This window comes from Canis lupus, chromosome 8, assembly GCF_048164855.1.
Source record: "Canis lupus baileyi chromosome 8, mCanLup2.hap1, whole genome shotgun sequence".
Lineage (NCBI taxonomy): Eukaryota > Metazoa > Chordata > Mammalia > Carnivora > Canidae > Canis > Canis lupus.
Genome location: NC_132845.1, coordinates 64861941 through 64881329, shown reverse-complemented (window position 1 = coordinate 64881329; position 19389 = coordinate 64861941). Strand labels below are relative to the sequence as shown.

General features: G+C 50.9%; 1 protein-coding gene across 11 annotated transcripts in view; it reads left to right on the top strand.

Moving 5' to 3' along the window:
• LOC140638837 (monocyte to macrophage differentiation factor 2-like) overlaps positions 1 to 19389 on the top strand; it is a 127126-nt gene that overhangs the window by 42718 nt on the left and 65019 nt on the right. Inside the window, exon 1 of one of the 11 annotated variants that reach the window (XM_072836858.1) lies at positions 15239 to 15350. The exons of the other annotated variants lie outside the window; for them this stretch is intronic. The gene's annotated coding sequence lies outside the window, so the exon portion shown is untranslated. Of the gene's footprint in view, positions 1 to 15238; positions 15351 to 19389 lie in introns of those variants that run through there. 11 annotated transcript variants of the gene reach the window in all.

Genomic DNA, 19389 nt, shown 5'->3' with positions numbered 1-19389 from the left:
GTGAGAAAGAAAGCATTTAGTAATTTTTACAGAGGATAAATTAACCCTGCAATGTGTTTCTATTCTAGGCAAGTATTTCCTAATACAACCAACATTAACATCTGCAGAAAAGGGAGAGACATTGTCCTGGCAAATTGGGGGACCTTGGGCCAATAGACACTCTTTAGGGTTCTCATAACTCTGTTAGGGAATTGGTGGATTGTTTGTACCCCGCTGGCCAGGGCCTCCTCTGCTACCAAAGTCCTGGCTGGGGAATTGTGCCCTGTTCAGGGAAAGTCACCCAGCCTGTAGATCAGGGATGGTGAATATCCATGACCACAGCAGACATCACCAATCAAATGGAGCATGGTGCAGTATCAGTATTCTTCTCCAGGAGGTGCTCTGGGCAGCCATGACTTATCAACTCAGCACTTAGGATGGCCCTTCTTAGCCTTTTCTGTCTTCTGTGCTCTGCAGTGGGATCATGACCAGACCAGTTAGAAGTCTCCATGTAGGGGAGCATACTTATCTCCTGACACTATGCCTGAACTCCTTCTCCCTGTTGGGGACACTCCTGGAGTGGGGCAGTCTGGGGACAATGAAGGGAGACCTAGGTAGACAGCTCGAGGAACCCCTGGCCTTCGGCTACACCATAGCTGATTCTCAGTACAGAGGAAGAGTGGTTGGGGATTGGGAAGTGGTTAGTTGGCCAATTCCTCTGCTGAAAAATCCATAGAAATGATCAGAGCCATTCCTTGGGGGGGGAGGGGGGGGCAAGCAGATCCCAGGAAATTGCTCACCTGCTCCAGATTTAGGGCTTGTGATGCCAACTTTCGGATTCTTGCTTGGTGCAAATCATGGCCCTTAGAGGCTCCTCAGATAAGCCCCAGAAGGAAGGCAGGCCTTGGCTAGTTTGATAGGGATCTGGGCAGAGTGTCCCCAGTGTTGGGATACCCCCACCTCTGAAGCTCCTAGTAGCCCAATGACAAGACTTCTGGGGACCTGTCCTCATAGTGTCCTCCCAGGGTTGGGCTGTCCACTCTGTACCTGGCACGTGGACATTTACTGGGGAGGGGATCCAGGCCTAGCTCCTGATCTGAGTGGGAATCTGGGAATCTCTGAATCAAGCATCTCTCAAGGTAGACAAGCCTCAGCCTACAGCTCCCAATCAAAGTTGGGTGAGCCAAGACAGGATGCCTTATGCTTAGTTCTAGTACATTCCAATGTATTTCAGGGTTCCAGCATCTGGAATCTCATGTACCAAAGCCAGTATTAAACCATCCGACACATTCCTCAGACAGGCGGGTTCTGAGCTGGCAGATGCTTTGGGGGTTGGGGGTTAGCTTTGTCCTCTTGTGCCTTGTGTGCATGTATGTGTGGGTGCACTCCCAGTCCCTGGAAGCTGCCTTCATCTGGTCTGCCCACCCTCAGATGGGGTCAGGGTTGAAGGTTGGGGGGTGGGGAGAGGAAGCTTTGTGGGGGAGGGCCCCCTAGAGAAGGGCTTTGCCCACAGGCAGGGACACTGTGACAGTGGGGGAGGAGCTCTTGTTAGCTATGGGAAACCAGTCAGGAAATCTCTCAGACCACGGCACCAGCACCATGCCAAGCTGACGTGAAAGTCCTGTCATTGAGGCACTGATGAGAACCAAAGCCCTGTTACAGGACCGGGCCTGGGTGGCCTGGGACAGGGACCTGGGTCTCCTTTAGTGACTCTGGAGCTCAGCTCCTTATGTGACACCTGCATCTCCTCCTGCCCCCTCCTCTTGGCTACTCAAGCTTGCTTTTTCCCCAAGACAGCCTGCCCCTTTATGCCCCGCAACTTTTGAGATGCTGGTCCACCCATCTTGTTCCTACTCATCCTTCAAAGCTCTGCTCAGGCATTAGTGTCGAGGGACTTCTGACCTTCTCTGACTCAGGTGCTCCCGCCTGCTTCCCACCACCCTCTGTGCTTACCTGCGCCATGGCTAGAAGCTCTGTCCTTCATCATCCTGGTCCTTGCACCTGCCCCCCAACTCAGGAGCTCTTTAAGGGAGGAGCTATATTTTGCCGGACTTAACATAAAATCTGGCTTCTTCTGTTTGTGAGGGCCAATTTCTTAACCTTAGTGTCCTCAGCTATAAGCTGGGTATAGTAAGGTACTTTGCAAGGTTGCTTAAAGATGTGATAGGATGACAAATGTGAAATACCCAGCCTGGTATTCTAATTAGCATCCTTAGCTGTCCACTTGGGAAGCAACCCTTGATAATGAGATGACACTCTTCTAGGAGTGTCAGCTGCACTGCCCAAAGGAGTGAATTACGAATGGTGGGATTTCTGACTATGGACAGGCTGGTAAGGACACTGTTTTGTTGGCCTTGGCCACATTCCTTCCTTTTGCTCCAATTTAGGTGGTTTCCCATGAACCCTTTCTCTTCCTCAACATCATTTGTGAAAGTGAGTTTCCCAGCATTCCATTTCACCCAAACCCAGGCCCTGGCCTCCTCCAAAATGTGTCGGAGACAGTGCAGGAAAGGGAAAGATGTTCCTAGGCCAGTCCCTGCTGTGGGTAAGCATCCTGGTCTGTGCACTGGCCATGTGGGGTAGAGAAGGCAGGGCACTGGGAATTCAAATGCCAGCTCCCTCTTCCTGGCCACCTTTGAGGCTGTCATGTGCCAGGATGATCCATCAAAGCGGCTGTCCTGCCCCAAGGAGCCAGGGAGGCGGTCACCAGGCCTCTTTGATATTCTGGGCACTTCAGCAGCTGCTCCTGAGTTAGGCAGGCACTGTTGGGGCAGGGTGAGGGGTAGGAGCTGGCAAGAAGTGAGGATGAAGGCAGGTTCAGGAGGCTCCCACTGTGGCAACTGCCTCCCACTGCTCAGCCAGGCTAGAGGACAGGCCTGGAGGTGACAACTTGCATCCTCCATTCATTGGCAATCATCAGGGCAAGCCAAAGCAGGTGCACTTGCTGGTGGAGGCCTGCCTGCCAGCTGGCAGGATTTCCCTGACAGGCCCTGAGCAGAGCTTGCCGAGGGCTGTCCCTGGGGCCAGTAGCCTTTCAGGCCAGGGGACTTTAAGCCAACATCACAGACCAGAGCTGCCTTTCTCTCTTGATTGGAAATTGCACATATGGTAGGAGCAGGGCTGAGCATCCTTCTCTCCATCAGCATCGGGCTCAGGCCGGGGACTATCCCAGGACAGAACCGGGCAGGGGTGGGTGCAGGATGGGAGTTGTCAATGGGACTAGGCTGAGGTCCTGAAACCATACTAGTGGTGGGTGGGGGCCTCACACAGTGGGATGATGTACAGGGCTTCCCGAGAATGTTGCAGTCCTGGGTTTTCGGTGCACCAAACTCTTTTTCGTATTCGTCTGCAAGAGCTGAAGTGCTCTGAATGTTTTCCCACAGCTCTGCTGAGCACCTGCATTTGGGTTCAGGCCTCTGTTGGGAAGCAGGTGTTAGGGAGAGCTAAGCAAAGAGGGGCAGGTAATGCTCAGAGGTCTGGGAAATGAACCTGGTGACTTAGTCAAGAAGGCACTTATCACCTTTGCCACCATACACTGTGCAAGCAGGTGCTGAAAGGTAGGCTCTGGGAACTGCATCATGGGGTCCTGAAAGAACCTGTGGCAGTCCCAGCAGCCAGGTCCACACGAGTACACTGACACATGAGTACACTCACAGGTATGGTGCACAGCAGGTGTGAGGAGAAGCAGGAAGCTTGGGAGGCAGAGGCTTACCGAAATGGTGCCCCTCCTGGGGGCCAGGCTTTTTGCTGTGGCTTCATAGATGCTCTGTCCATGGATTGACACAGTCCCCTTAGCGGGGTAAGGATTATTAGCTGATCTTACAGAGCAGGAAGGCAAAGCACAGAGAGGTTTGGCAACTTCCCCAAGGGGACCCAGGATCTAACCAGCAAAGCAAAGCTTTGAAGCCAGGACTATCTAACCTCCAAGTGTCAGGTCTCATGGCCAGATCTCCTGTTTCCAAGGACATCCACTGCCCCCAAGTCTGTCCGCCAGGGAAGAATGTGGGGCTGAACATTTTTAATGATTTTTTTTTTTAAAGCACTGGTGTGTAGCATTTGCTGATTTCCATGGTGTAAATGCTCCTATGGCTGATTTCAAGCTACCAAGTGACATCACTGAAGATATCTTGGAAAGGGGTATACATCTCTGGCCCTCCAAAGCTCACACAGGCCCACCTGTGCCCCACTGCTTCCTGCCTGTGCTTCTCACTCAACTGGCCAGGGATGCCCAGGATGCTGAGTTGTGAGAACAGACCAGCTCTGCGGGGTCCCTGTGCAGGGCTAGGCCTGGCACTGAGCTGCTCGGACACTCCAGCTGCAGAGTCTGGAACCTGGAACCAATCAGACCTGCTCAGGGTCCAGCCCTACACAGACCAGCATGCAACCCTCCGCCATGTCCTTCATTCCCTCTGCCTCAGTCTCCTTGTCTGTAAAATGGAGATGGCAGTCAGCACATGGAGCCTCTTTCTCTTGCTAAGTTAAGGGCAAAGGCCATTTTTGTGGAAGGAAGTCAGAACAGTGTTCTTGGCCCTAGGATTTGGCCAGGGAATCTCTGCAGAGGTTTGCTGAACCCCAGATCCTGGCTGCCACCCCCCTTGAATGGCTGAACCAATAGGTCAGGATGGCACTCTGGAGTCTGAACTCTGCCAGCTGGTTTGAACACCGGTTCTGGAAGCCCTCCTCTGGAGCTCATCTGCTTTGAGGCCATGCCCCACATGTTAGTGATGAGGTTATGGAGTCAGATTCCAGAAGACAGACTCATGTCCAGGAGTGGGGGCCCTAACCACAGTTCTTACTTTGAGCTGTCTCTTTCTCACTTAGTTTCCTAGATTCACAGCACTAATACCCCTTAGCAGCCTGTGTGTATACACAGGCCATCCCTGAAATTGGGCTCTGTCGCTAACGTTGCATAAGCTCTGTCCCAAGCCCTGTGATTTACATCATCTTTATAAGCACTCTACGAGGTAGGTATGATCCCATCTTACTGATTTGGAGACAGGCTCAGAGAGGTTAAGTAACTCATCCAAGGGCACCTAGCTTATAAATGGTGGCCATGGGCTCTCCCCAACTCCACTATGCTCCCTAAAACACTGACAAGTCAATTTTAGGGTTTCCAGCGTGTGGGTGGGAGCAGTTGAAATGATAGTGGGCTTCATGTTTTTGCTTCAGCTGGTTCATGTGCTCTGAACGATTATATCAAAGGTGTGAGGCTTCATTCACTAGCCCTGTGTTCAGGCCAGTGTTGGAGACATTGGCAGAAGGTCCCACTCAGGCTTTCAAAAGATGCTTATTTGGGAGAATGTGTAGCCATATGGCTCCCAGTGGCAGGGTGGCTGGGAGGACGTTCTCTGGCCCCCATGCTAATGCTTACCACAGGGATTGGATTCCCTGTAAAAAGCTGCAAGCCACAGGTCCCAACGGGACACCTGGCCTGTGCACAGGTGGCTGGCAGGAATCTGTGTATCCCAGACCCATCCTCTTTTATGATTGCTTTATTTGAGATGCAATGTGCAAGGCTGGGAGCCTGAACAGCATGGGCCTTGAATATGAGCCAGAAGGGGTGGGACAGCTCAGTTTTGTACCCAGAGAGCAGGGATGAGAGCAGAGGAGCAACATGCCCAGGGCACAGAACTGGGTAGAGCTGGAGCTGATGCCTTTCCCTCCCATGCCTCTTTTCTTTCCTGGGCACTGTGGCCCCTGCTCTGGGTAGAAGGCCATGCAAGTCCTGCCCCCTCCAGTGACAGGATGTGCAGCCTGCTGCCTCTCTCACAGTCTGGTGGCACAGGTGGCATGGTTCCTCCTGGTCTGTCAGGGAGGATATACCAGCCCTTCCTTGTGATCTTGTTTTCCACATGTAGATGTGGTGTACCTGACTTCCTGCTTCCTGTGTGACTTTGGGCAGCTGACGTATCCTCTCTGGGCTTTCATCTGGTCAGCTGTAAAAGGAGTTGGTGGTCTTACTCAGCTGATTGTCAGCTGCTGGTCCATTTCCAAACTGTGCAGGTCAGGGATGGGCATGAAGCCCAGACGAGTGGGCTGGGCTGGCTTGACTCAGCATGGCAAGACCCTTCCCCAGTTTAAGGCAAGGTCCCCTAGGGGAGCAGAGGGCTGTGGACCCAGCTCCTCCTAGAAACAACACTGAAACCTTCCTTCATGCATAGACACCTTTGATAGATCAGTGTATGGAAAATAAAGACAGCCCAAATGGGCTGAGAAACACCAGACTCCATGTAGAGGAGTGCTCTCTGCATGGTAGCTATAAGGCACAGGTGGCTAAGTCAATTAAAATTAAATAAAATTTAAACTCGGTGCCTCAGGGGTACTAGTCACATTTTAAGTACTCAATAGCCACATGTGGCCAGTGGCTACCCTTTTTGGACAGCACAGATAAAGACAGTCTACATCCTTCCAGAATGTTCTATTGGACAATGTAAATCAATGTTTCTCAAACTTTTTGTCTTGGAACACCTTTGTGTTCTTAAAAACTATTGAGGACACCAAAGAACTTTTGTTTATGGGCTAGATCTAATATTAACATTCATCATACTAGAAATTAAAACTGGTAGTATTTCAAAATACCTATTAGTTCATGTAAAGATCAACTCATTACACGTTAACATAAGAAACATATTTTTCTGTTAGAAATAACATTTGTCCAGACAAAAAGAGACTTAGGAGGAGGAGTGGCACTGTTTCACGTTCTTGCAAATCTCTTGAACGTCTGGCTTAACAGACCACCATAGGACTCCCCTGCCTGTGTTTGCACGAGCATGTGACAATCACCTGTGCCGTAGTGTCTGGCAACCTTTGCATGAAGGCAGGAGAGGGAAAGACAGATAATGTCATAGTATTATTGTGAAAACAGCTTCACTTTGTGAGCCCCTGAAAGGGCTTGGGGAGACCAACATTGTGGAGAATCAGTGATCTAGACTTTTCCCTCTAAACAGAGGTCACAAATGCCACACATGTGGTGAATATCACAGGCCAGCACTCTCCTCCTTTTAGCTTATTTTAGCTGAGCCTGGAGACATGGGCAGGATAGGGAGGCAGGAGAGGTGTGAGCAACAGTCTGGGACACCTGGTTGAGGGCAGATGCTGCGTCTCCACTGCCCATGCTCTGTGCCCAGCCCACCATACCCAGTGCTTAGTCGGTGCTCCGTGCACATTTGTGGGGGTACCAGGGGAGCTTGGTCTCCTCTTCCCAGTTTGGGAAGATGTGGCTAGGGAGTCCCATGTATGCGTTGGCCCTTTGTATCCAGGTTAGACAGGTTCACAGCCATGGTCTGTGTGGACACTGCCCTGGCCTTTACTCTTGGTGAGTCTGAACATCAGAGGACAAACCAGAGTGCTATTGAGAGGCTCCCCAGGTTTTCCCCAGTGGGTCTGCCAGCCCTGGACTTACAGAGTGAAGGAGGCAGGGTCCCGGGGGAGACACACCCAGTCTGTATGGTGGTGAGCGTCTGAGTGACCTTTCAGGAGGGAACCTCAGACTCACCAAGGCTCATCTGTAGGGATGAGGGAACGCCTATCCCAAATTACAAGGATGGGAGATATAAAGATTTGTACCATAATATATTTAACTGTTCTTTCAATTCAAGAGGGATCTATAATTGGTCTAGATGTAGGTATCTCTGATGAGTATCTTTCCACATAAAGTTTTCCCTGAATAGAGTGGATTTTCTTAAGGCCACACTTCGACTTTGAGTCCTGTATGTGCCGTCCAGTGGCAGCTGTTCCACCTGCTGTCATTGGACTGAGCCTTCTCTACATTGGCCACTGTCCCTGGGGGTTCAGGGTATCTAGGGATCTACTGCCTGGGCACTGCCAAGGAGCTGGCTTATCTGGAAGATTTGGAGCAGGCAACTCTGGCATTTGGCATGAACTGTAGAGGAGCCAGGGGAGCACGTGCCTGTTCCTCAGGTGGTCTGATTTGTGGGGGGCAGAAGAGGGAGGTGTGGGTGGGGGAGGGGATGCTGCCTGCTGCATGGCTGCTGGCGCCTGCATGATGTCTAACGATGTCCACTGCCTGTGCGAGCCAGGAAGTCGTGGAGGTATTGGTGTGCTCTGCTTAGGGCACTCTGGAGACCAGTTGTTAAATATCTTGGGGCCTGGTATCTCATTAAACTGAGAGTGGTGTGAGATTGGCCTTGATGGAATATTTACACCATAAGAATCAGCAAAAGGCTACAGATCAGAGCCTAATATTTTTGGAGAGCTATTTTACAAGCATGCCACTGCCTGCGGCCTGGGTACATCTTTCTGCATTCCACCCCCCACTTTATCAGTGTAACAGGCACTATACACACAGTTCCGAACATGTTCACATGTTCACGTTTTCATATATTTCTCCCAGTAAAACCTTGCAAGACAGGGAAACAGGCTGTTCAGAGAGGCTATGTGACTGGTGCAAGGTCATCCATGGTGCAGGGCAGGGCTGGAATCCAAGTCATGGTTCTTGGGCCTCACATCCTCTTCCTTCCACTGTCTTGCTCCCTGATTGCTGAGCTCTGGGGCAGGGGATGAGGCATCTCCTTAACATCCTCCCAGGGCCTTGTTCTCCAGACTTGAGCGATGCCATCCTTTGGCTGCTCAATCTCTGCACTCAGTTTTGCCTGAGCCTTGCGCGGCCTGAGGATGAAAGGCTGATGTGCTCGGCTCCTGCCTTTGGAAACTGGCCAGGGCTGAGACTGTTTCCAGGAGGCAAGGACACTGGAGCCCAAGGACTTCCATGTGGCCCAGCCATCGAACCCTGAGCTTAGAGTGGCCCCTCGTCACTGGGGTCCAGTGGGGCTCAGCCACAACTGGTTATCCCAGGTCTGCATGGAGTCTCTGCCCATACTACCTCAGCTCACAGGTGTCCTAACAACCATCTCTTTGCAAAGCTGGCCTTGTGATGGGCTCTCAAACCCACCTGTACCCTTGTTGTGGCATTAGGAGGGGAGGTGCCACATTCCAGCCATAGCAAGTAACAGGAGGCTCACTTGTGCTTCCTGGGATCCACCTGCTCCATCATGTGGGATTAGGCTGCAGGCTCTGTGGGTCAGCTGTCCTCCATTTATTCCCAGATGCTAGCATTTTCCAAACCTTTTTGATTAACACTCATCATCAGAAATACATTCTATACTGTGATTCCAATTTACACGTCCATCGCTGAAACAGGACCTACTTATGTGATGCACTAGGGTGCTTCCTACCCTCCCCTGTCCATCTTTTGTCACTCTTTCAAGTTGCTGGTTGCAATGCACAACACTGCTTTTATGCCTCATGAGTGAGTCTGAACCTACGGTCTGGAAATTGTTCTAGTTGGTTCTGTCCTGGGAAGGCATGAGCATTGGTACTAGGTACTTAGTCGCTGTGATTGGGGGGTGGGGGTGGGGTCAGCATGATGCTCCTCAGAAACTTGGGTGCCCAAGGGCAAATGGGAACAGTTAAAGAGAAAGAAGTTAGGAGCTTTAGAGGATCTGGCTGCTCAGAACCCTGACCCCACTGAGAGGAATACAAGACCAGATTTTTGGGTCTCTTGTTTTGGTGATTAGCCCCATGTTCTAAGGGACCTTGGGGCAGGATGGTCCCAGAGACCTCAGGAATGTGTGTCAATGTTTAGTTCAGGCAGGGCTGGGAAGGCAGGAGGGAGACAGCGAATCTGTTTGAAAAATGAATGGACCCAATTTTGCAAGAACCATTGTGCCTCCAATTTCAAATTTTGAGCCCTGATCCTGCTGAACGGATCGCCCGCCAGCCCTGTTTATATCACCAGGTTTTACTAGGCATATTCCCACTCCTGTTGCTTATGAAGGCCTTTCTGGGAGGATAGGGGTAGGGGCGGGGAGCAGGAGCTCTGACTGTCACACTTGTTTTTCTAGACCTATTGTGTCTACAACGTTGGAGACTGGCATCTGTGGCATGACTTTTAAAAAATGTCCTGCTGGTACTGGACTCTCTCTGTGTTTGTGAAATTGCCATTTTGTATTAACACAACATTTGATAAACATTTGTAGTAAAGAGGAATAATCCTGCCGGTGAATGTTATTGTTTGCGGTGGAGTAGAAAGCACTTAAAAAAATAAAAATCCAAGATGCCTCCCTCTTGTCCAGCTGTCTTTTTAAAAATAACGTCTGTTCACTCCTTTTATCAAAGCAGTCTCTGTTCACTGTAGATAACCTGAATTATTTAGGAAAGCATAAGTAAATTAAAAACCCTGCATCAGCTGTCTTGCTGTAAAACAATGTACCCTAAAATATAGTGGCTTTAAAAAATTTTTTTAATTAATTTATTCATGAGAGACACAGGCAGAGGGAGAAGCAGGCTCCCTCAGGGGAGCCTGAGGCGAGACTCGATCCCAGGGCCTGGGATCATGCCCTGAGCCGAAGGCAGACGCTCAACCGCTCAACCGCTGAGCCACCCAGGTGTCCCTGTAGTGGCTTAAAACATCAGTAATCATCGGCATCTCTCACAGCTTCCATCAGTTGTGAATTCAGTATGGGCTTCAGGTGGAGGATGTGAAGGCTGGCATGAGAATTGCCCCAAGGTGCTTTCACTCACAGATCCTGTTGGGTGATGTTGGTAGGTTCCTGGGGCCCTGAATGACCATATATCCTGTTTCAAAACATAGATTTTATGGCAAGGCCAAGAGATCAGGGGATGATTGACATTGAAAAGACAGTTTGTCCCTCAGAGTTCCCAGGAAGAGGGGGCATAGGATACCACCTATTCAGGGCCCATCAGGGGACAGAGGGGACCAGAGAAAATCATAGGCACTAGATTTATTGTGGCTCCTGAGGGAAGGAACAGACGACATTTAGGATTAGCAGATTTGGGGTTGGCTAGTTTGCAGAATTTCAGCAGGCTCTGGGGCATAGGGACTGACCCTAGTTGTGTGACACTTAGTCCTGGGGTGATGAGGACAGGGGAATATTGGTCTGGAGTCTAAGCCCAATAGAGGAGGTGGGGAGGTATGGTCTCTAGACTGGTTGTTTTGCATATGAAACGACTGGTTGGTTTGCATATGAAAGGTATATCTTAGCAGGTGAGTTGTTTACTCTCCAGAGATTGGCTACCCCTGGGAAGGGCAGTCTTCCCATGGTTGCTATAAGGTCCCAGATATGAAAACATCAAAAGCAAAGACATTTTAATACACACCAGGTGACTTCCCCATTGGTCTGGGCTTCCCTTTACAACAAGGCAGATGGGTCCCAAGAGAAAGAAAGCCAGGTAGGAGACACGATCTTTTATGATCTAGCTTTGGAAGTCTTCACTTCTCCTATGTTCTATGGTGGATACAGCTAAATAGTCCTCCCAAAAAAAAAAAAAAAAAAAAAAAAGTCCTCCCAAGATCAAGGGGAAGGGAAGGCAGACCTCCTCTCCACCACCTGATGGAGGAGAGTTCGAGTTACAGTGGAAGAGGAGCATGTGGGATGTGGACATATTGATAGGGCTATCTATCTTTGGAAACTGCCTCAAACTCCATCACCCAGAAATAATCACTGTTAGTATTCCCAACCTATCCTGATTGCACATCTTCTTGAATGTGATTTAACAAGGAAGAAGTGATCTGTTAATAAAATTTTGTTTTCTTGGGCAAGTCCATTAGCCTCTCATGGCTTCAGCGTAGATGTGGAATTAGATTAAGGGCTCTCATGTGTGTCTTGGGCACTAGAATGATCTCCAGCTGGACTAAGCTGTTTCTCCCCAATTTGAAAAATGGCCACTTGTTCTCAATTCTCATTTCAAAAAAGTTAATGCATAGTATTTTTTCAATCTTAATTATTTTTCTCATACATACATTACAAACTAAATGGTACTTTCTATAACAAATTCTCACAGTCATCAAATCAAGTAAACAAATAAAAAAAAATTAATGTGAATGGAAATGTCAGAACCAGCCAAACATATTTGATTCAACACTGTGTTTCTTGAGGCTACATATGCTCATGTTCGTGATCTTATATTGTGATCATATCACAAAGTCATATTTTTGGCCAATGACATTGATCCTAAGTTCTACTTGGTTTGAAATACTATCCCACTTGTTCCCCAGTTCCGAGACTGGGCCTCGAGGCTTCCCCACCTGAATAGTTTATTAACCACTGGGGTAGATGATTTCTTAGGTCCCACCTGAGCTAAAATCTTTGACAATCAAGTAAGTGGTTCAGGTTCTATGCAACAGATGAAATACTCAAGTGTAAAGTGATTTGACATGATCCATTTGAACAGAACTGAGCCTTTTGTTTGTTTCAATCAAACACACCTACTACCCCTGGCTTCATTTCCCATCTCCATACATTGAATCGTGGTTTTTTTTAAGTTTTTATTTATTTATTCATGAGAGACACACAGGCAGAGACACAGGCAGAGGGAGAAGCAGGTGCCGTGCAGGGAGCCTGATGTGGGACTCGATCCCAGGACCCTGGGATCACGACCTGAGCCAAAGGCAGATGCTCAACTGCTGAGCCACCCAGGCGTCCCTGAATTGTGTTTTCAAATTAAGTATCTTACCCAAGCTACAGATGCAAATGCCTCTACATCAGAATAGACATATCAACTTTAAACTGAATAAAATAAAATATCATTACTCTGTAGACCTGATACCCCGTATATCCCCAGTGCCAGGAGGTATACTACATTGTTGACTGGAAGTTGCTCAACATATGACACAGCAAGGAAAGTAACAGTGAATTTTGCCTGATGAGTGTACAAAGAATGGCCGAACCCAGAGCACTGCTGTTGTGGGTTGTGGTGCTGAGTTCATTGAGAATGGGATCCCAGGATTAAATCACTTGTTTGGACAGAAAGAAAGACTGGGATCTAAGTCCACGTGCCTGCTGCTACCTGTCCTTCCTCCCTTCTGGTCCCCCCCCCAGAGCCCAGTCTTTCTGCCCCTAGACAGGTCATCTCTTGGGGAACCTGCCCTTTGGTGTTAACCAGATGCTTTTTCTTTGGGCTTCTTGGTGCCTTTCCTTGATTGAGTCCTAGGATTCTGCTGCCCTCTCGTGGCATTCCATTTTATTCCATGGATTTCCAAAGATGGTCAACCTTGCAGCTCAAAAACTTGTTTTGTTCACCTGCCTCTGGGCCCGGCGCAGGGATACATAGATTAATAAAACTCAGTTCTTGCCCTTGATAAGTTTCCAGTTGAGGGGATGAGAAGGAAATGGGTGGAAATTTATTCATTCCTTTGATTACGTAGTTAGCTAGTATTTATTGAGTACCTCGTAGGCACCAGCATGGCACTAAAGAAGGCAGGTGAGGTACCCGCCTTTACAGAACACAACCCTCAGTGGGTGTTAAATACTCCAACAAATACAGTTATTTATTTATTTATTTATTTATTTATTATTTATTTATTTATGTTTATGTCTAAAGATTTTATTTATTCATTCATGAGAGACAGGGAGAGAGAGAGACAGAGAGAGAGAGAGAGAGGCAGAGACACAGGCAGAGGGAGAAGTAGGCTCCCTGCAGGGAGCCCAATGCGGGACTAGATCCCAGGACGCTGGGATCAGGACCTGAGCCAAAGCCAGATGCCACTGAGCCACCCAGGTGCCCCACAGCAAATACATTTAAATAGTGATAAATGCCTATGCATTAAATAAAGCAAGTAATGAGATGGAGGCCATCAAGAGAATGAGTCCAGAGAGAGTAGTGGAGCTGACTTTTAACGAGGGGAAGGTGCCAGCATGCAGATACAAGAGGAGGAGTATTTGAAGAAGAGGAGGCAGCAAGGGGAAAGATTTCAGAGGTGGGAACGAACAGTGCATTTGAGAACAGAAGTTCAGTATGGCTAGAGTGCTGTGATGCAGGGAGCGTTGGCATGGGCAGCAGGGACAGTTGGGGTAGGGTTTGAGGTCTGCTTATTCTAAGTGCAAAGGGGAGTCATGGAGGAGCATAGGCTGAGGAGTAACATCTCATTTGCATTTAAGGAACATAGTTTGATATAATGTGAACCAGTGGGAGTGCAGAGGAGGGGTGTAGATTCAAGTGTGGGGGGGCAGGGAGCCCTTCCTGGATAAGGTGTGTTAGCTATCTTTTGCTGCATAACAAACTTCCCCAAACTCAGTGGGTGAAATCAATAAGAAACATATATATCATCCCGCAGTTCCTGAGGATTGGGAATTGGGGAGCAGCTTTGCTGGATGGTTCTGGCTCAGGGTCCTTCATGAGATGCAATTAGCATGCTGGGCAGGGCAGCATTCAACTGAAGGCTGCTGAGGCTGGAGGACTCACATTCAAGATGGTGCATGCATGTGGATGGCAGGTTGGTGCTGGCTGTTGGTTTTGCACCATGTGGATCTCTCTAGGGCTTCTGGAGTGTTCTCCCAATATGACAGGCTGCTTTTCCTAGAGTGAGTGATCCCAGAGAGAGCAAGGAAGCCACATCCTTTATAATTTAACTCCAGAAGTCACACTGTCATTTTGGTGAGATCTTAGTGATTACACAGATCAGCCCTATCCAGCACAAGAAGGAACCACACAGTGGTGTGAAAACCAGAGGGTGTGAATCATTGGGGATCTCCTGGGAGGTTGGCTACCACATAAATAACACCTGATCTGAGTCCTAAAGGAAGAGTGGGGATTGGCCAGGTGACGAAGATGAGTGTTAGGGTTGAACTGTGTCCCCTTAAAATTCATAGGTTGAAGCTCTGACCCCTAACGCCTCAGAGCAAGACTATATTTGCAGGTGGGGCCTTTAAGAGGTGATTAAGTCATAAAATGAGGTCATTGGGGTGGGCCCTAATCCACTAGGACTGGCGTCCTTGTAACAGAAGATTAGGACACAGACACACACAGAAGGATGCCCATAGGAGGACACGGAGGAGAAGGCCAAGGAAGAGGCCTCGGGAGAAACCAACCCCGCTCCTCCTGCAGAGGCACCACCCCTTGAGCTGCAGGCAAGGGTGGGCTGCTTGGTCCCTTTCTCCTCAGTTAGCCCCGCCCTCCCCGGGAGGCCTCCTCCCGCCCTTATATTCGAGGCCACGCCCATATCCATTAATTGGCCGGCAGGTGGCGCTGGCGCTCAGCCCAACTCCTCACCAGCTCCGCCCCCACCAAGGCCCCACCCCCCCCGGGGACTTGTCCTCATCCATTGGGTGGCCGGCAGAGGGAGGCCCCGCCCCATGAGGCCCCGCCCCGTCCGTTGGGCGGCCGGCAGGAGGCCCCGCCCCTCACAGGCCCCGCCCCGTCCGTTGGGCGGCCGGCAGGAGGCCCCGCCCCCTCACAGGCCCCGCCCCCTCACAGGCCCCGCCCCGTCCCTTGGGCCGCCGGCAGGAGGCGCCGCGCCACGCGCGGGGCGCGGGGCGAGGGCGCGAGGGCGCGCGGGTTAACGGCAGTGTGGGAGCGGCGCGGGAACGCGGTGGCGGCGGGCTGTGCCGGAGGTGAGTGCAGGGTGCGCGAGGAGCGGCAGCCGGGGTCCCGGGGCGCAGAGCCGGCCGGCGGGGAGGCCGCGGGGCGCGCGCTGGGGCAACGCGGCCCTCACGGGGCATCTCCCGGGCCGGGCCGGCCAGGCTTGTCCGGTTGCCATGGAGACCGGCGGTGTCCCGGCCCGGGCGCGGCTCCGGGGGTGGGGAGGGGGCGGGACCCGAAGGGGGGCGAGCGCGGGTGAGGGCGGCCGGCCCTGCAGGTTCCAGGGTCCGGCTGCGGCAGCGGTGCCATGGGACTCGGGAGTCCGGCCCCACCACTGCAGGGCACCCCAGGGCCTCAGTCTCCCTGGTGGTCCCTACGAGGGCGTCGGGCAGCGCGGGCGCCGCGGGGGAGCAGGGCACCCGGGGCCGCGCCCTCGTTCCAGGGTCGGCGTGACATCCCCCCTCCACCCGCCCACAGCCGGTGCTGGTTTTCCTGCTCACACGGCGGCGCGTTCCCCCACTCGTGTGCCAGCTGAAAGCATTGTCTCCCAGCTATTTCTGTACCACCTCCAGCCCCTCGACAAATAACTGCATCTAAGAAAACAGATGCTGAGCTGGAGCTCCTGGGGGCCTCCGAGGAAGAAACTGGCTTCTTTCCCACCAGGGAGCCGGTTGATGGTGGGAGGCTGCAGACCCGCCTGCTCAGCAACACCCCCCCACCCCCCCCCCACGCGCGCGCACACGCACACTCACTCCCTGTTAAGTGTTTAGTTAATCTGAATTGCCCAAAAGAATTTGCAAGTTGAGGGTGATTACAGGTGTCTCCAGTTAGCACCTCTTGTGCATTCCAGAGAGGAGCCAGTCCTTAATCCAATCGGTGGAAAAAGGCCCCTCTCAAGAGGGTAGCATGTCAGAATTACATCTGATTAAATTATTTTTGTATTTAAAAGCATTGCTCTGGCTAGAGCTCTCAAAACAGGATTTATGGATGGTGCGGATAAAGCAGAGCCTGAGAGTCTACCCTCTTCCTTCCCCGTCCTGGTGGAAATTCTAATGAGTTCCACATTGTGGTGTTGGGCTGGCCATGTGTCTCCACCCATTTCGTCAGCCCGGCACTGACCTCACTCATTGCACTCACTGGGGTGACTTGAGCTTGTTTTCATCAGAAATTAGATTCTTCCTGGAGAACAAGAGAAAAACATTGCCTGAGAGATGCAATAGCAAGTGTCCTACACGGTTGGTCCTGTTTCCCCAAATATTTGTGTGAAAGAGGAGTGGGCAGCAAAGAGAAAGACAGGTCATGCCTCCAAAACCCAGATTGAGTTACCCAGGGCACACCCCACTCTGTAGGGTGTACCTGCGCTCTGGCCCTTGCTAGGGACCATCTGGCACAGGGGGACAACTAGGTCGTCCTCTGCATTCTGCAATTGTGAAGGATGCTGGCGAGGGAACACGTGGCCACCATTGGTGGCTGCTCTCTGAAAGTGGCCACAGAGAGAATGACCATGAGGAGAAAAAGGCTCCTTGGCCAGATAGACCAGGATTTGTATTTGCTGGGACTTCTGGGGCTTAAGAAGGAGCTTCTGAAGAGAACAGATAGATCACAGTCTGTCCTACATTTTCTCTCCTCTTGATGTGATTTTGCTAACTTTGCCTTGGAATCCTGCTGAAGAGAAGGGAGGGGAGCTCGTTTCTGAGTCCCTGGGAGGGAACCTAGCAGCTGTGTAAGCTTCTGTTTCTTGTTTATTAAAGCAGAGTTGTATATGCTTCAGACCTTACAGAACTTGGACCTTGTGCCAGGCACAGAATAGCATTCCCCTTCTATGCTGTACCTGGGTGCCTTCCTTGCAGTTTAGGACATCAAATTTAAGTTCACATTCAGACATTTCGAAAGGCAGCAGCTTCCAAGCCTCTGGGCCACTTTGGGTTTGGGTCAAGACCCTGGGGCCAATGCTTGGAGGAGGAGGGGGCCAGGTAAGCAGGGCGTCTATGGAAGGTTCAGGTACTTTGCGAAGGCCCTAGAGGCTTCTGAGCTGAGGTGTCCTGAGATGCAGGGTTGTATAACTCTCAGAAGGCTCACATCGGAATGGGCTGCTGGTGTGGCGTGCAAATTTGGTATGCAGGTACTATCCAAAAAGCTTCAGCTGTGTTTGGTGGGCCCATGCAGGGAGGCCAGAGTTAGAATTTCACAAGGAGGGCTCAGTGGTTTAGCACTGCCTTTGGCCCAGGGCATGATCATGGAGTCCCGGGATCAAGTCCCACATTGGGCTCCCTCAATGGAGCCTGCTTCTCCCTCTGCCTGTGTCTCTGTCTCTCTCTCTCTCTTTCTCTGTGTGTGTGTGTCTCTCATGAATAAATAAATAAAATCTTTTAAAAAATACTTAAAAAAGAAAAGAATTTCACAAGGAGATGGGTCACACATTTCTCAGAGGGAGAGAATTGAAGCCCTGATTCATGGAGACTGGAGAGAACCCCAAATGCTTGTTCTGTTTAGGACACTGACTGCTTTAAGAGAGTTCTAGGCTTCAGGAAGCTGGTGTATAATAAAGAGCTTTGCGGGGGAGGGGGGGGAAGCATAAATAACAGGCTATAGAACACGAATGTCCTCCACCCACCCCCAAAGGGCAAACATTAGTATTTGGAACCTGCTGTTTGGTGCAAGAAGCTGTCAGAACCATTTTGAAGATTTGGGGCTTCTCTGAGGATGTATGGTGGCTGACAGACCCAGGCTGGTCTAGAGGAGTTGAATGGCAGGTCTGCTTCCAGGCTTCCTCAACGAAAGCCCTGGGTGGAGTGAGAGACTTACAAAATGTGACAGAAGCCTCTGTGGAGCTAGCAAGAGGCCCAAACACAGGTCCACTGTGGGTTCCCTTGGGGTCTGTGTGGGCCCTTTTGTTTGGGGGGCTTCTCAGTGACGTTCTCCTACGCCACGCACACAGCTTCACTTCCAGAAAGCCTTCTCCAGTGCCCGTGGAGCCAGGAGTGGGTCAGGACAGGACCCTGACTTCAGCTGAGTGCCGTTTTTCTCCCAGTCACAGAGGCCAGTGCCCACTGCTGTCCTCACTGGGACCTGCGCCACTGTCTCCAGAGCCTTGAGAGAGTAGACATTTCTTGGTTGGTCTGCTTTTGGGTTTGGTGAGCACGTGAGCAGAGAAGCGGGATGCAGTAGTCAGGAGGTGGGTACAGTTTTGCAGTGTCCTCTGCCTGTTGCAAAGTCTCTGTTCATGAAGCAGAGACTGCCTTCTTGCTCCCACAGCGCTTGGGCAGGGAGCAGGGGGCACCTGGTAAACTTAGAATTCTAGGTCCTTCGAGCTCCAGGTGCATCAGAATTATGATTTTATGACACACCAAAGCGTCCCTGAGCTGTTTCTAATTTCCCCAGCAAGATCGCATCTCTGGCTGGGACAGGGCCTGAATACCAGGCTGGATGTGGTGGGTGGAATGCATACATTCCACTCATGCCTCCCCTGGTTCTGGAAGAGCCCTTTTGTGTCCATTGTACTCGTGTGGACCTTGTAGTGCTGCTATCCTGAGGAAGCAGCTCTTCCAGGCCACGGCCAGTCATCGAGGAGCCATGTATTGGGGATCTATGTGCAGAATGTCTGGTTACTCAGTACTCTGTTAACGTGTCTGTGACTTTGCCTGTTTGCCTGGATCCATTTGTGCTTGGGATTCATTCCCCGTATTAGAAGCTGTGGTGCAGGAGAGGCTGAGCTTAAGGGGATTGGGCTTGCTGCCCTCTGTGGGCTGCCTCCTACGGGACGGGGCCAGCCCTGCACGATTCTGCTAGGCAAGTACGCTCATCCACATGCCCGCTGCCACTGTTTCTTGGCTGCCTGCCGCAAGGGCGTATGTGCCCGGCTCTCCGCAGAAGTCAGAACCCTATGGCAGAGCCTGTCTTACCTTTTGGTGACCTCATTGTACTTCCCGGTAATGGCTTTCCTTGAAGGGTGCTTGAGGCCATTGGAACCGGCTCTGTCCCCTGTGGTTCCTGCTGGCTTCAACTGTTTTCTGACTCAGGTGCTCGTGGCACTTGGCCGGATGTAGCATGCCTGCTGGCTCTGTTGTGAAA